Genomic DNA, 15,597 nt, shown 5'->3' with positions numbered 1-15,597 from the left:
TAATGCAGTATGATGTCAGGGACTGGACTGAGGAGGAATGGTGGAGACCGCCTCCACCTCCTTCTGAACCTTCCAGAGAAGAGGAAGACAGTATAGATTTACAACAGTGGCTTGGAGAAGGTCACAGCCCAGAGATAGAAGAGGGAAAAAGCTGGGAAATAATGGAAGAGTAGGGGGGAGGAGCAGAGCCGGAGCAGCTGGCTGACACGTTATCATTAGGAAGCATTCCAGACCCCGCTTCTCCGAGAACCTGGTGGGCAGTGAAAGTGGGAGAGCTGAAAGCCAAGAGGCAAATGGCCTTAAGGAACCACTGTAAGGGTGGTTGTGCTGTTGAAGACTGAGAAGGGAAGGGGGGAGGCGATTACTCAGAGCAACTCCATTACCCAAAGAGGCAGCATTTCTAAGCCGCTCTCTGTGAACATTGAATAAAAGACACTGGTAAGAGCTTCTCATCTATCTATGGCTGGCAGCCTGCTGTGGGGGGGAAGGTCGGGATTCCCTGAAGCCTGACGTATACTATAAATATCACAAGAAAAACTAACATAAAACACTAATAATGCAAAACACTATCCGATTTGCAGGCATCTAGTTGGGCACTATGAAAGCAAGATGCTGGCTTAGATGGGTCATTGGTCTAACGAAGCTAGCTCTTCTTATGCTCTTCTTATATCAAATTTATTTCTGTTAGGTTGGATGGAGCCAGGGGTTTCCTTCTTCTGACAAAAGTAACTTCCTATAATGGAAGGAGCTACTTCTGTATATCAACCTTTGAAGTTGGGCAACTAGGTGGTTGACAATTCTCTCATAGCAGCACCAAAGGGTTCCCCAGATCTGTGACTTCTGTTTACTCCCTAGTCTTATTAAAAGCAATGAAAATGAAAGAATTTATCTTTGCAACTTATGCTGGAACAATGCAGAATATTTTGTTTAATTAGGTACGAAATAATCCATTAATTTGATGAGTTTATATCAGGCATAGGCAAACTCGGCTATCCAGATGTTTTGGGACTACAAATCCCATGATCCCTAGCTAACAGGACCACTGGTCAGGAATGATGGGAATTGCAGCCCCAAACCATCTGGAGGGCTGAGTTTGCCTATGCTTGGTTTATATGTTGGGATACCTTTTCATATTACATGCTTCCTGTTCAGAGTTTAAGAGTTTATGTCTCTGAGTAGACTGGGAAGCAGCTGTTCAAGGGGAAAATCCCTATTTAATGATAAAGTTAAAGGAGGATATAGGATATGAACTAGATACTCCCCCATTTATAATCTTCCAGTGGAAACCTCTCTCCAACAACCTTTGACTCATTATTGCACAAAGCCCCTAAGTCAATATTTTACTTTAACATCTCAAGTATGTTTTCCCACTTCACAAAATGTAGTGAAACCCATTGCTTGCTTTTGCTCTTTAAGTTAGCTGGACTGGAAGGAGGGTGCGAGGAAAACAATTGCTTTCTTATATTTCATTTTCCATTTATAATTTATTATATACCTTAAGCAGCAAGTGCAATCAGCTTTACATTTTATTTAGTGCCCCATTGCAATTATTTCATTTATTTAAGTAAACTTTTTCATGTACTGTTTATTTTGCATTATGCTTTTGCTGTTTTATCAGTTCTACATCATTTACTATTTATTTTGAACGTGCATATTTACAATTGTGCACCATTTGTCAGTTTTGCTTAATATATATTTTAATTCACTTTCTTTTTGGTTTGGTTCTGGCTCTTTGGTCCCTATTCATATGCTCACTGGAGCATATTACTATACTCTGAAATTAGAACTTGTTTTTCACTGAGGACCTAATTAAAAGGTAATACACACACACACACACACACCTGCCTTTCTTCCATCATGGAACTCAGTATGGTGTAAATTAGGTTCAAAGGTGATTTCCTACCTAGAACTGACCAGACTCAAACCTGGTTCCTTTAAGCAAGATAATTACATCTTGTACTATTGGACCCTTTCCTTGGGACCATGATCCTGAAGGTGTGAAGTGATGCATTTGTTCACTAAGTGATATGTAAACAACCCAAAGACATAGGAAATTCAAACAGAGAATACCTTAGAAAGAAGATTATCTACCACATGTGTATCCTAAATGAATACTAGATTTGGTGCATTAAAAATAAGCTAAACAAGGACAAAGCTAGCCAATGGCCTTTTGTATAATTATTGTCCTCCTTGTCATTATTTTCAAACTCCATCAAAGCAGAGCATGCACTCTCACCATCTTACAAGCTTTGTCACTTTTATACAGCCAGAACTTCAAGTACTCTCAATTCTGTAATTATACCCCTTTTTATCACTGGCGAAGTGTTATATAAAAAGAATAAAATTGCTTCCTGGGAAATAGAATTTCTACTGAGAAGAACTCATTACAGGAGGCAGCAATTTTACTGAGCTTACAAATTACATATTATTGTTAAAGTCTATTTCAAATCACTTATTCAGAGAGCAAGAAAGATTGATTCAGAGAACATAAACACCCAAGGCTTACCCAGAGGTTGATGTCGTACATGGTTTCTTTTAAGGGCCTGTTTACATAATCGTTTATCCTGGGGTGGCTACCTCTGATGCACTTCAGTTTCTGACTTGTTTACATGCTCAAGTGGTGAATCAGAAGTGAGAGAGAGCAGAATTAGGGACTCTCGATTCACATTTCACCCTGGGATAACTTGCAACAACGGAATCGTCATTTCTAGCATACAGAGTGGGTGGAATGGGCTGAAGGGGGACCACAGATCCCGGCACTCAGCTTTGTGAAGCAGGGGGTAAAAAAAAAAAAGACCCCCCAAAGTGGGGCCTGAAGCAAAATGTTGCAGCATAGAGGGCTCTCATTCAGGTTTCCAGCCAGCTACAGTATCTTATGTCCTTTCCCAGGATACTGCATTCTATCCCCCTACGCCTGCTTCTTGGGAGAAAAGCAATGACAAACCTAGACAGCACTTAAAAAGCAGAGACACCACCTTGCCTACCAAGGTCTGTATAGTTAAAGCTATGGTTTTTCCAGTGGTGATGTATGGAAGTGAGAGCTGGACCATAAAGAAGGCTGATCGCCGAAGAATTGATGCTTTTGAATTATGGTGTTGGAGGAGACTCCTGAGAGTCCCATGGACTGCAAGAAGATCAAACCTCTCCATTCTTGAGGAAATCAGCCCTGAGTGCTCACTGGAAGGACAGCTCCTGAAGCTGAGGCTCCAATACTTTGGCCACCTCATGAGAAGAGAAGACTCCCTGCAAAAGACCCTGATGTTGGGAAAGATGGAGGGCACAAGGAGAAGGGGATGACAGAGGATGAGATGGTTGGACAGTGTTCTCGAAGCTACCAGCATGAGTTTGACCAAACTGTGGGAGGCAGTGGAAGACAGGAGTGCCTGGCGTGCTCTGGTCCATGGGGTCACGAAGAGTCGGACACAACTCAATGACTAAACAGCAACAACAACCCCAGTTTTCCTTTGGGGACGGTGGCAGAGCATCTTCTTTGCAGCAAAAGATCCTAGGTCCAATCTCTGACAACCCTAGGTAGGGCTGGGAGAGAACCCTACCTGAAAGCTTGGAGAGTTGATGCCGATAAACGGAAACAGTAGTGAGCCAGATGGGCCAATGGTCTGACACAGCACATGGCAGCACCCTGTGTTTCTGTTCTCCCTCCTCAACAGTAAGACAGCATTCCATGCTCAGTCCTGATTGGACTGTTTGGGGGGAATCTGTCCCTTAGCGTTTCCCTGCCCCTAAGGATTTTTTTTGTACTTCTGCAAACTTTGGGGTTTCTCCTAACCTCTATTGGCTCCTCAGTCTCCTTCCCCCTGCCAGCTGTATGTTCAATTAGGGGCTGGGTCCAGGGCAGAGATGGTGGTCTGTGGGCCAGCCTAGGATGGGTCAGCCTGATTAGGGACCCCTGGCTCAGGGCCATGGGGCAGAATGGGGCAGCTATGCACAGCCCAAATACAAATATGCATATTTTAGAGGGAAATGCAATTGGAAACCAATTCAAAAATGCATATTTTGGGGAAGAATGCATACAAAATGCCACAATATACTGGTATTAAAAAAATAATAATCACAAAAACTGGGACAAAACAGACATATGATTGAGTACATGTGAAACTGACATGGAATGCTATATCTGTCCTTACATTCTGAACTGGAAAGGCCTGCCTACACACAGGGAAGGAATTGATCAAATTGCTGTAGTATTTGAAGGACATCTTTGCCATATCCCTCCCTTCCTCGGCTTGAAAGAAGAACAAAGCAAGTCAGAAAAAAAGATAACAAAATAACCCTCTTAAAAACCCTCTACTTGCACTCTAAGTGTTAAGTCATGTAATTTCATTTCAGTCTTTCTTGGTATACAGCCATCTCATCTTGTAACCGAGCAAAGTCATTATGATGAGATGAAGCAACTGTGAAGTTCATGGCTTCTCCTGGTTGTTTGTGTTTTCACTAATAAGGCATTTTAAAAACTGTGGTAAGGGTCTAGAAACCTTGTTTCCTCAGGGAAGCAAAATGAATTAAACAAATATATGGATCAGATTTCAGGATTAACACTTCATCACACGTGTCACAGCAAGCTTTCTTTTTCAAATTTAAACCTATCATATCTAGCCAAGGATTGAAACTAATTCCTACTTGAGAATAAATGGAAGCATTTTATGTGGCATTAAATGCTCATTGAGTTTTAATCAGATTTGTGAACTTGGTTTCACTGGGCTTTTTTTAACTTAAGGTGTCACTGATACATTAAGGGAAATGCAATCTCGTTTCACCTTCTGCTTTGTCTATAAATAAAATCTTCCGCAGGGCAGAAGATTAAATTAAATAAAAGGTAAGATGTCTAGTTTGTCTCATGTCAAAAGCTATAAAGTTGTTTGGATACAGTGGGCAACACTGTAAGAGCCTCTATCTGCATGTGTTGGCTGTGAGGCAGGATACATGAGCACAAAAACTGAACGTTTTAAGAAGATGTGCTGCCTGAGTAGATAATTTAATTCTTTTTTTGCTCAGAGAATTAATTGATCTGGTAAAAATATTAGATATGCGGTTTCTACAAACCAGGACATTAAATGTACCATTAAACAGCTTAGACTAGAATCAGTCAAGTTGTATAACTTGCAGTTGCTTCTCGGGATAACTTTCAGCAATACAAGTAAATGGTATGTTTTCTGAGACAACGCACTGCCCTGAAGCATAAATAAATTGTGATGCAATTTGAAATGCACTAGACCCTTACAAGCTTTGCCCTGTGAATGCAGAATAGCAATCCGTTTTGCTAGAGGACCAGGCCTCGCTCTCAATTCCACTGTACAGAGAATTGAATTTCTATTGCAGTCTCTGCAGAAGCTCCCTAGTCCTTGTCTTGATCGCATATATATTAATGTTAAGTCTGATTTTCAGAATTTCAACAAACACACAGAGATTGCAACTGAACCCTTTCCCCCAAATGGCTCATATGAACAATAGGAAAAAGCAAATATTATATATTGTACAAAGTATTTCATAAGATGTTCTTATTAGTGTAGAATGATACCACCTGAGGTCAGATGATGGATATAAGGTGCAATTGCTCTTTCTCAATGCAAGATCATTCATTTATCAACCTCATGTGGGCTAACCCCTGTAAGCAGAAAGCAGGGGCAATGTTGGAATAGATTAAGAGAGAATTTGAGCTGGGAGAAGGAAACATACAAACTAACAACACATTAAAACGAAGGAGAATAAAACCATTCAGCTAACAAAAAATATCTAAAATGCCTGAGCAAAGAATAAAAGCTTTAAAGCCTAGTGTTGAAAAGAATACAGAGTTGGTGCCAGACATACCTTCATCAGGAAGGCATTCCACACTCAGGGTGCCACCACAGTGAAGGCTCTCTCTTTTGTACACAAATAATGTACTTCTAAAAATGGAACATGAAGACGTGCACAGCAAGAGTAGTACACTAGGAGCTATTTCTTCAGAGACTGGGCCCCATATGGATTCAAAATGAAATCTAAAAACAGTAACAAGAAAACTTAATGGTAGTTGTAGTCCAGCAACACCTGAAGGGCTCCACCTTCGCTACTTGTGCTCCATAGTTTACTTCAGTTGTGGCTAGAACAAATTCTAAAACTGATGCTTGGTGTTAACTAGGAAGAACAGAAAGCCAAGATTTTTAGAAAGGGATCACTCTGGTATCATGCTACAATTCCTGTTAGCATTCATTTGCACATGACTCTAGTTTTATCCTGTGCCCTACAGCAAACAAGTGGAATAAAATGATATGAAACCAGGATTTCATTTGTAACATTTGAAACCAAATCAATTCATCCTACTGATTTAATTCAATTTCCATTACACTGCCATACAAGTGCCTCTCAGAGTGCTTTGTGCAATCTAATAAAAATTGAGCTTATTACAGAGAAATGAGAAATCTCACTAATGTCTCATCCTGCTGTCTTTAAAGACATGGCACTTTGCACATCTTCAATTGTACATTTCCAAGATTCTGAAAAGCAGAGAGCTCCAGTCGCAAAACAGGAAACCTCAGGCTGAATTTGAATATTAAATTTGGAATGGTAAAAAGGAATCTGTGGCAGAGTTCATTTCCATTGACATCAATGGGAGGGATTTGATTTGATTTTTAAAAATGAAGGGGGAAAAGGAAACAGCCACCTCACTGTACAGGCTTGCTACTGCAGCTGCAAAAAGTTGGCATACTCTAGGTAGGAAGTGGTACTGGCTCCTCCACAGCGCCCCCCCCCGATTGCTCTGAGGTCAACATCCACACCATATATTTAAAGTTCACTGAATGCACATTGAATGAAAATGGCATCCCCCAAAGAATTCTGGGTACAGTAGTTTACCCCTCAGTGGGCTGCAGTTCCCAGCATGCTTAACAAATGGCAGTGGTGTGGATGTGACCTTAGGTGCAGAAGGGAAACATAGAAGCAGCACCATGGACAGTAACATATGAGATAAGTTTGATGTATTAAGGGTCGCGCTTTGGAGTCCAATAAGCTCATGTTTCCCTGCTCAGCCAACAACAACTTTTTCTGGAGGTTTCACCTCATAACTAGTTTCTTTTTCCCAGGTTTAAAGAACACAATGGAAACAATTACAAAATGTGTTAAGATTTGGCTTTGGTGCACGGCTAAGCTGCAACTCATTAAAAACTCCTCTTCTTAAATTATCCTCTGTTCTTCCCACTGACAGAATTTCCCAGTGAAATTCCTCTGTAGAGCTTACATTGTTAATGAGAGTAAATCTTCTGTGAGTTCAGCAATGTAATTTTGTCAGTTTTAAAATGCCTCGGTCAATGGCAAATGCGCTCTGCTGATTAGAAGGCAAACAACACAGGGATATTTTGATTGGCTGCAGTGAAAAACATGTGTTGCCACCCCAGTTCAGAGAACTGCAGAGAGTTGCATATACCTTGATGTACCTGTGAATATTGATGCAGCCTACTGTCCCCTCTCCAAAGCACACATATGCAGTAGGAGTGTATGCTCCTGATCTACAACACAGTTTCCACATGGCAACTAATGGATCTCTCTCTCAATGCCTGCCTCTATATGGGGCTTTCACAAACATCTGGACAGCCAGTCATGTTTTTTGAAATTGCAAAACCATCAAAACACTTAAGGGACACTTTGAACTGCTCACCAAAGACTTGCTGAAGTGAAAAAAAGCTTAAAGACAAGGGTGGGGAACCTTTTTCACCCACATTCCTTTCTGGGCAACCTTCAGAGTGCCATGTGCATGGCAGTAGAGCAACAAATTTTACCTTTGTACACTAGGTTAGTTTCTACACATGCTCACACACCTATCTCTGTTCTCCATCCAGACAAGCAAGGGACATTCTTCTTCTTCTCCTTTGGCGATCACCGGTAGCTGAGTAAGATTGTCTTCCATAAACACAGTTTTAACAGTGGATCTATAAGTGACTGTGTAGGCCAATTCTGGATCTACATGTCCTTCCACAGTGGGGACATAGGTTTCCGGGCAGGAGTTGATCGTGGTGAAGGTTTGCCATGCATGCCTTCCTCTTAGCACATTTCTCCCTTTTGTCCTGAGTCTGAGTGTCTTCAAAGCCTGTGGCACCTTTGGTAAAGGCTGTTCTCCAACTGGAGTGCTCGCAGGCCAGTGTTTCCCAGTTGTCGGTGTTTATACTACACTTTCTTAGATTTACCTTGAGTCTTTAAACCTCTTTTGTTGACCACCAGCATTACGCTTTCCATTTTTAAGTTCGGAATAGAGTAGTTGGTTTTGAAGACGATAATCAGGCACCCGCACAACATGACCAGTCCAATGAAGTTGACGCTGAAGAACCATTGCTTTGACAATGGTGATCTTTGCTTCCAGTACACTGGCTTTAGTTCACCTGCCTTCCCAAGTGATGTGTAACATTTTTTGGGGACACCGTTGATGGAATATTTCGAGTTGAAGATGGTGTTTATTATTGCAGTTCAAAGACATGTTCCAGTAAAGAGAGAGCAAAGCAGGGCTTGTGAAGGATGTGGTCTGGGGAGAGTTACAAAGGTCAGACGGAGAGGACTAGAAGCCCACATTCAGTTGCTTGGCCTCAAGTTGCTTGCAGAACTTGCCAAGATGATGGTGTACGCCTGTTTCTATGGGCAACTTTGGGTAGCAGTTGCAAAATTCCAATAGCAGGTATCCTGAACGCAGAGAAATCTCCTTCTGGACAATTTACCCATCCCTACAATCAGATTTGTTCATGTAGGAGCATATATTGCAGGAGGATTGGCTTTGCTAGAGCATAACTTTCTGCAGTGCTACAACTATACCAGCAATAAAAATTAATTTTTCAGCACCAATACTGAAGCATCAGGCTTTTTCATTTATTCTACCAAGCTGTATTCCCAAGACTCACATTGCAGATATGTGCAAAGAAGAACTGGAGCTGAAGAATAAAAAGAATCAATCATCTGATCCCATGAAGCTACTTTAAGAGCAAACAATACATTTGGCACAAAGGCCACCCAACTGACTCTTTTTTAAAGTTATTTTTTATTTGAAATAAAACAACGGCTTTATTCACATAACTTGCTTAGCCAAATATACAGACTTCCAGAGAGGAGCTTGCAGCTGCTTTGCTCATCCTTGGTCTTTATTTGACTCCTAAGCCAGGCTGAGCTAAGTCAAGGTTTGGCTTAGCATGTTGCCCAAACTCAAGCTCATGGTTAATATCTGTCCTTGCTAAGCATGAGCTGCAGCCAAGGTTTGTTCTTAAGCACAAACTCAGGTTAGGATGAGATGCTAAGCCAAACGTTGGATTAGCTCAGCATGTCACCGGAGTACAAAAGATCAGGAGTGCAGTGCAGTCACAGCAAACCATTGTTTGAGTATGTGTGGACCAGACCAATATGAATATAGTTTTTACTATTCTCCCTTAACTGTTTATGGACTTGGAGCCCTGGAATTTCTACTGTGCCAACATAAATCTGGAAGAGTTCAAATCAGCAGCAATAAAATTGCACATGTGTTTTTAAAAACAACAAACAGGAATAATAACGCTTCCACTAGCTCGTGGTTACATTTAGCAGGGGCTAAAACAAAAAGCCAAAGTGGTTAGCAGAGCTATATCAGGAAGTTTATTTCTTCCCCAAGACTTCAGGATGAGCCATTTGAAACTGTAATTCTTGTCTGGAGAAACCCTGAACAACATAGGAGGGCATCTGAAGAACCATGGGATGCTGCTGACTCCCTCTCTGACAATGGGTTGGAAGGACTGTATATGGGGGCTTCCCCACTTAAGTAGTAGAAAATTCTGGCACAATCGCTGCATTGCTGCCCATCATCAGTTCTCTGTACTGGGGCCTCACAGAGGAGTGCATTACATCTTGAGTGTGCAGAGTTCACAAACACACCCCCCCCCCCGCACACTCTGGATCCCTGCAGCATACAAGGCAGCCCTCCACATGCATTCCATTCATCCTAGTGACAAGCATTTTGACAGCCCTTAATCAATACCATTTAGAAGTAACTGTCTGCACAGCTCACTTAAGTGTGTACAGTGATACCTCGGGTTAAGAACTTAATTCGTTCTGGAGGTCCATTCTTAACCTGAAACTGTTCTTAACCTGAGGTACTACTATAGCTAATGGGGCCTCCCACTGCTGCCGCTGCACCGCCGCTGCACAATTTCTGTTCTCATCCTGAAGCAAAGGTACTATTTCTGGGTTAGCAGAGTCTGTAACCTGAAGCGTCTGTAACCCAAGGTACCACTGTATCTGCTATTTCCAGGGCCACAGAAGAAGACAGATGGAATTCTGCTTTCTCTATATAAAGTGCCTCTTTACATGAAATCTCACTGAAGCAGTGTACTCCCTGCAACCAGCCTCTGCCTGCTTGCAATTGCAGAGAAATGCTGAAAGATGAGAGGTTGTGTTGCAAAGCTGAGAACTCGCGGGCGATGACTCAGTCACGTTCAGCAGCAGCAGAGTTATTTTTAGCCTAAAGTGGGCCAGACATCCCCAGAAGTGCAAGATGTGAGGAGGGGGGATAATAATAACAACAACAAAATGGAAAGCACAGTGACTTTGAATGTTTGTCATGCATGCAATAACTCTTGCGCATGACTTGGGAATAAGAGAATTGGAAATTCAGCCTTGAACCAAGAAGAATTAGAAATGGCTTCTTTGGATTTCACAGCATTTATGTGCACAGATGAGCTTTGCTTCAAGAGCCTGAACCCTCTTCGCTATTTAACTACAACCAATGTCTTCAATATCAAACAAAAGAAAATATTAGGAGCAAACATTTATTTGAAAAACCACATATTTCAACTTCCTTCCCACCTCTCCTTTATCTTCAGCAGAAGATCAACTTGAGCAGCAAGATCAACTTGAGAATTTGCAAATATTTGTGGATGTACAGCTGCCAGTGTTATTTTTTATTGTATTTATTTAGAAAGATTTCCAAACTGCTTAATCAGAGAGCACTCAATGTGGTGTACATCATAAAATTGTAGCTAAAACACAGCTGAATGCCACTCAACTATTAAAAACAACTATGCACAAAATAATCATCATTAAAACACTCAGTAAAACTACTAAAATGAATAGAAGTAACTAAATTGTATGTCTGGACTGCTGAAATAAATAAATAAATAATTCAGTGGCAGTGGTGGTGGGGTCCTAAAACAATATAGTATTGGTCTTCAAGGTCAAGGTTGTAATGCTATACAGTACCTGCTAACCTAGGATGAAGCTCACTTCCAAGTGGACGTGTATAGTATTGTAATGTTAATGCATGGATGGGACTCTATAGTCTGCCATTATTTCCATGCAGAACACTCAAAAGTTCCTTGTCCAGTTACCATTGCTGCCACACTAGCTCTGCCCTTCAACAACAATGCCTTGAGCATGGCTGTCTGCAAATGAAACCCTTTGCCTATGTAATTGCTCACACTTAAGGACTCTATGCATTCAGGAACCCCAAATAACTGTGTGCCCCAGAGAATGTGGAGTAGCAGCCTGAGCAAAGGGATCCCCTTGCAGACAACAAAGCTCAGGACTGATCAGAGGGTCGAGCTAAAGTAGTGATGTGGAAGGCGAGAAGCACAGCACCCCTCTAGCTTGAAACTATAAATTGTCCACATAAGAGTAATGCATGAACAGTAATGCTTTAAAATCTGACATTAGCAGCACAATGGTACACACCAGACGGGAGTAACCTCCCCTGTCAAGGGCATGTTGCTTTGGGGTGAATTTACTGGGGACCGCATACCAGTGGTGGTATGTATTCTGGAGGTTTCTAGTCACTTCTTTTCCTTGCCTCATATTTTGTTCCTAACAGGCACTGTGAAAATAGGACACTTCTCACAGTGTGAATATTTTGGGTAGGAAAACTAGACCTCATTTAAAACATTTGTGATCTCTGCTATTTCGAGTTTAGAATAGCTGAAGGGTGTTTCTATTTCACTGCACGGCCACAACTATTATATTTAACTGCAGAAAAAGCACAAAGGTGTAAAACCTGCTGAAACTGATGACTAAGGTCACTTCCAGCCTGTCTCTATTTTGCAGGAGGGAATCGATTGCATTCCAACAAATTTAGATATGTGCAATTAAAGTAGATTAAAGCACTCTTACACACACAGTAAACCCACTTCAAAGCAACCAGGCTTTTCACAGTAAGGAAAGTGATGAGAAAATGCACCAGAAAGCATTAAATTGGTTGATCAGCCATAAACCTCTGCACGAACAGATCAGGACAAATGCTCAATAAAAAGTGGGACTCATATAACCTCTGTGCAAATAAATTGCTATGTATGCTGAGATCAGACATTGTATAACCTCCAGACAAGCTTTGTTGCAAACAAATCAGGCTCAATATTATTCTATACTCCACTGAAATGTTCAAATGCTTATTTGATTGTCTTTGAATGTCTCCTGCCACACCCTTTGAGAACCACTGGCTTAAGGTGGGCAAGTGGATTGGTGAGGGACTTTTCTATTCTATTCCATACTATGTGATGAAAATCCTATTTTGCAACTGTTTTCGCAAACAGTTGCAAATGATTCACAGGCTCAGGCAGTAAGATGCTTAATGCCAGCCAAAATGCATGTCTGTTGACCTTATGCTGGCACTAGGAAATATAACCCAGATGGTACTGTTCTGCTACATGCTTCCAGTACAGTATAGCAGTATTGTGGGAAAGAATATGTATAAAAGAGAGGGAAGGCACTCTTGAGGCATCTTGAATGGCATCCTATATGTGTTTTAGATTCACTGGAGCTGCAGAAGCTACTGTGCCATTTCCTGATAAGAGGAAGGGGATACTAGTATGCTATGGCAGTTCCTTTTACACACCCAGTACAGAAACGATACCGACCTAGCTGCAGAAGCACAGGTCACTCTAGGCAGCCACAGAAAATCAATTCACTGGAGCTGCAGAAGCTACTGTGCCATTTCCTGATAAGAGGAAGGGGATACTAGTATGCTATGGCAGTTCCTTTTACACACCCAGTACAGAAACGATACCGACCTAGCTGCAGAAGCACAGGTCACTCTAGGCAGCCACAGAAAATCAAAGGGAAGTGGGTACAAATCACAAGACACTTGAAAACATTACCCAGAACACTTATCTGCAGATGAAACACTTCTAGGTGATCTGTTCATTATCAGAATATAACCAGGCCTTCAGAAGCCCTTGATGTGATTATATTTAAGCCAATCCTCGCATTGCATTATTCTCAGAAGAAACTGTAGGTAGTGGGTGGTTAATCCCCTCTCGGTAAAATGTAACAGCCAAGGCTGAAAAGCACTTTTGTTTATTTGTTCCACGCATATTTCATGCAGCTAAAAAATAAAAGCCTGCTTTGTACTTTTCACTTCAAGTGGTGCTTTCAACCATTCAGCCCAAACCTCTCCTAGAAACCCTTTCCATTTGTCCTTGAAAAGTTGCCCATGCCATTTGCAACATATGCAACCTTCCCCATCTCCACTATGGTGTTCACCTAATGTTAAGATTTCAATTTCCACCAAGTGCCGTAAGTGTGGCCAATGGCCAGGGGTCATGGGATTTGTAATCCAGAACATCTAGAAGTCACCAATTTGGGGAAGACTGATTCATATAACTTGCAACACCATCTATTGTTTGCCCCTGAAACAGTGATATTCAAAGAGATGATGCTTCTGGAGGTTTTTATTGTTGTTGTTCACATGGCTAATAGACATTGATAGACCCATTCTCTTCCTTGCATAGCTCCACCACAAATGCCTTACGCCAGGAACAGCCAATATGGTGACCTTCAGGTGTTCTGACTACAACTTCCATCACACCAACCATCAGTCATACTTGCTGGGCCTGACAGGAGTTTTATTTTTATGACATCTGGCTATCTCTGTGTTAGGGAATGCAGAACCTAAGTATGTGAAGCAGGAGGACAAAATCAGCCTGTCTCTGGTTTCCAACTAAGCCCATTCACAGCCTGTTTATTGCACAGTTCCAGCTCTCTAGAACTATACTGATTGAATTTGCATTGTTCAATTTTAAAAACCATTTAAACCAGAGACCAACAAAAGTTTGTGGCAGCCAGTTGCAAAACTGAATTACATATAGTGTCAATAAATCATTGCCTACCATTTCTTTGCATAGAGGAGGAAGGACCACTGGGAGGAGAGCAGAAAGAGAAAACACCTGCACCAGCACAACCGGACACCTTCATCTGCCCCACCTGCAGCAAAACACATCTCTCCCATATCAGTCTCTACAGCCACTGCCATGCTGTAACTGTCTAATGATTTGACTTCACCCCCGAGGACACATTCTTGCATTGTTCCCGAGACAAACAGATGCCAACCAACCATGTCCTTATAAATATGCTACACTTTTGGCTGCACCACCAAGCACCTGTGGTCTCAACGCTTCCCTTAATACACAGCAGCACACATAATTTATTGGAGAGTTCAACCTTGATAATTTAGTTACATGGAAGTATTGTAAACACCAGCAATATTTTTGAACAGTCACTATATTTAACAGTTCTACCAAATGACTGGAATGCTTGTTGATGCTTCGCTAGATATTCAACACTGATTGAGAATAGATCTCAGAGCCTCAGCAAAAAAACCTGGAGATAAGCCCTGCGACCTCTTGAATGCAATGCTCTCCTACTAGAGTAATGATCTATTCTGCTTCTAGGATTATTCTCTGCTATAGAGAAATCTGAATAATGGACATCCATATTACCCTGTGTGAGATGCTGAACCTTAAAGACCTTTGTCAAATAATGGTAGACAATGTGGTACCCTCTAGATATTGCTGGACTAAAATCCCCATTATTGCTGACCAGCTGGATTACTTTTAATTCTGCATTTTGTTGTTTAATTTGGCTTGTTTACTCTTTGGTTTTTGGTTTTTACAGAGGGTTGCATTGCCTTTTGCTTACTAAATTTTTTCCCCTTTCCATTTTATTACAGCTATTTTAGTGCTGCTTCATACTACTGTATTATTGGGAAACCAATAAATGGGGTCAATAAACATTATAAACAAGGAGCTGCTAGATTATCATGTCACTATTCAGAAGGCAAATGACACTTAATCCAGGATGCCTCCAAGCATTATGAGAGAGGAGAAACTATATTCTGAGTCAGGTCAACTTCAGCTTCAACTACATGAGCAAATAGTACAAGAAGTGTTGGCAAACAAACTTCTCTGGTGAATTCACAACATCCCCAACCCCTTTGCTGTTTGTTCCCAGCAACTGCTAATGTGAGACAGACTACTTCAGAACATGGAGTTTGCATTTAGCTATTAGGGTTGAGAGGAGGTGCTTTGATGGGTGGAGGAGCAGGAAGCAGAACTCTGGCTCTGCAGGGCTGAGAGAAGGGGTTGTGTAAGTGGCTTAGCAGGATGGTGGAACTGGGGTACCCCAGTGAACTGTGGACAAATGGGGACAGGGATAACAAAGGAGGAAAATAGCTCCAAGAAGAACAGCACTGAAACAAAATGTGTTCACATTTTAAAAATTAACGAAAATTCCTGAAAAACAAACACAAAATGAGGGATAGTGTTGACTCAGCTCTAGCTAAAATCCATCTCTCTCCAGATGTATGTTGCTGTGCTCTGATTTGCATAAAAGTAC

The 15,597-nt window shown here is 41.4% G+C and overlaps 1 long non-coding RNA gene across 1 annotated transcript in view; it reads left to right on the top strand.

Annotated features, from left to right (window-relative positions):
• The window catches only part of LOC309515819, a 29,816-nt gene extending 14,793 nt beyond the window's left edge, over positions 1-15,023 (top strand). The window contains exon 5 of the long non-coding RNA XR_014212668.1: positions 14,109-15,023. This is a non-coding gene — a long non-coding RNA (uncharacterized lncRNA). The remainder of the gene's footprint in view (positions 1-14,108) is intronic.
• The last annotated feature ends 574 nt before the right edge of the window (positions 15,024-15,597 follow it).

Source organism: Podarcis vaucheri (genome assembly GCF_965113315.1).
Source record: "Podarcis vaucheri genome assembly, chromosome: 12".
Taxonomy (NCBI): domain Eukaryota; kingdom Metazoa; phylum Chordata; class Lepidosauria; order Squamata; family Lacertidae; genus Podarcis; species Podarcis vaucheri.
This window is presented reverse-complemented; position numbering and strand designations above follow the sequence as displayed.